The sequence below is a fragment of the Heloderma suspectum genome, chromosome 4 (genome assembly GCF_057233095.1).
Source record: "Heloderma suspectum isolate Gila_16-S chromosome 4, 16-S_ref, whole genome shotgun sequence".
Taxonomy (NCBI): Eukaryota; Metazoa; Chordata; class Lepidosauria; order Squamata; family Helodermatidae; genus Heloderma; species Heloderma suspectum.
Window position 1 is genome coordinate 264,472,886 of NC_139461.1, and position 2,269 is coordinate 264,475,154.

A 2,269-nucleotide genomic window follows, 5' to 3' on the forward strand; every position below is an offset into this window, starting at 1 on the left:
GGAGTGCTTAAGTGTGGTGGTGAGATGAGACCCAAGCTCTGCTTTATTAATCCCTCCTAGGACTTTTTGCATCCCTGTACATTTCACTGGTGAATAGGGGTAGCTGTAAGGGGCGGTGGAGGCCACACACCTTATCTCCCAGCACAGAACCGAGTGTGACAGCACCCACCCCTTCTGAACCTAGGTAGGATGCCATTCTTCAGTTTAGTTAACTGTAATACATTGCTTAAATGTACTTAGAACTTGCAAGGGAGATGGTTGGGTACCAAACGAGATGTAGCTGGCTCTGCCTCTAGTGATCTGCCTTCCACCCCACCAGCGTCATGGGTACCAGCTGCCACGGGAGGTGCAGCTGATGTTCTTTGACAGGAGTGACTTTTACTGGCCTCAGTAGATTTGCCAGCTATGTTCCTATCTGCATAAAGTATACCTGGCCATAGTCATTCAAGCCCTGATTACATCTAGATTAGATCATTGCAATGTGCTCCACATGGGTTTGGAAGCTTCAGATGGTGCAGGACACAGTGTCCAGTTGCTTATTGGGGCTTGGTGATCAGAACATATTATACCCATTCTGTATCAGCTACACTGGTTGCCGGTGTGTTTTCAGGCCCAATTTAACGTGGTGGTGGTGGTAGTTATCTTTCAAGCCCTAAATAGTTTGGGAGCAGATTACCTCCTGTAAATACCTCCTTATTATAGGTAATAAAGTTCTTACTACCTATAAGAACCTGCTCAGGCCCTAAGATGAGCCAGAGAGGACCTGCTCATAAGCTTACCATTAAGATCTATCACTGCCTTCCCCAATGCAGTATCCTCCAGATGTTTTGAATTACAACTGAGATCATCCCTGACCATTGGCTATGCTGGCTAGGGCTCATGGAAGGTGTAGTTCAAAACATCTGGAGGGCACTATACTGGAGAAGGCTGATCTGTCAGGTTGGTGGGCAGAAGAGACTGGGGCTCTTCAGTGGTGGCCCCATCCCAGTGGAATTTCCTCTCCTGGGATGTGCATTTGGCCCCCACTTTGCTGGTTTTTAAGCAGGTCTTAAAGACTTGGCTTTCGTTTATTTATTTATACTGCATTTTAAGTCTTTGCACTGTTGCAAGGTTTTATTTTTATTTTATACTGTAATTTTAAACTGTCACACTTTTGTATTTTATTTTATCATGTAATTATAATTGTAATTAAATGTAATTAATAAAATTGGCCTTTCCAGACTATTTTTAACTGAATAAGGCTGTTGGTCCACAATTTTTAACTGCTGTTGCTTTTATGTATTATATTATGTATATATTAATGTTTTATGTCTTAAATAGATTTATAAAACTCATTGATTGTAATGTAAACCGCCTTGAGACAGCCTCTAGTCCTGATAGGAGTGGCATATAAATAATTAACTAGAATTTTTATTTTGTTTCTTTAAGTCCCAAGTGCCGGGGACAATAACAACCTTTTCACATGTCTTTGAAATGATGCCAATGATATTCTTTTTCTTTCTTTTTTTAAATAACTGCAAGTTTGGATGGAATAATCTCAATTTCCCAGTAGAATAGATAGGAAATTGTAAGATGTGGTGTGCTCATAAATAGACAAGCTTCCTGGGAGAGTGTATTTGTTCAAAACAATCTTCAGGAGTGTATTCTACACAGTGTTGCGACACATACAGAGGGCACCAGATTGGGGAAGGCTGAGTTAGTAATATTAGCAAGTACAGAAGACAACACTGAAGCAGGAAAAAAACTGAATATAATTAGCATTTATATGATCATTTAAATCAGAAGAGTAAACCAGCTGGCCAAATGGGAGATTATCCAAGGAAAAGAATAAAGGGCCTAAGATAAGGATGAGCCCTGTGAAACACCAAAAAGCAGTGAAAACACATGACAACTAACAGGAACACAAAATGGGGATTGGAAATAGGAGGAATAGTACACAATGATTATATCCTGAAATCCGAGACTGTAAAGAACAAAAATAATGTCAAATGCTGCAAGAGTGAGAATAAAGTTCCTTCCCACTATGAATAAGTCATTAGATATTTTAGCAAGGGCAGGTTCAAAGTTCACGTTGATTCTAGTTATTCTGTTGATTGCTCTGCATGTCTTGTACCAATATATTTTAGCAATAGAGCAGTAAGTGATCAAGAGTCCCCATTTTTCTACTGCATTTTCAAAGTCAGGGACTACACACTCCTGTTGTACTGTCTATGGTTAAGCTTCCTAACAGCTAGTATCATTTCTCTGCGCTGCCACTACCTCCGCCCTT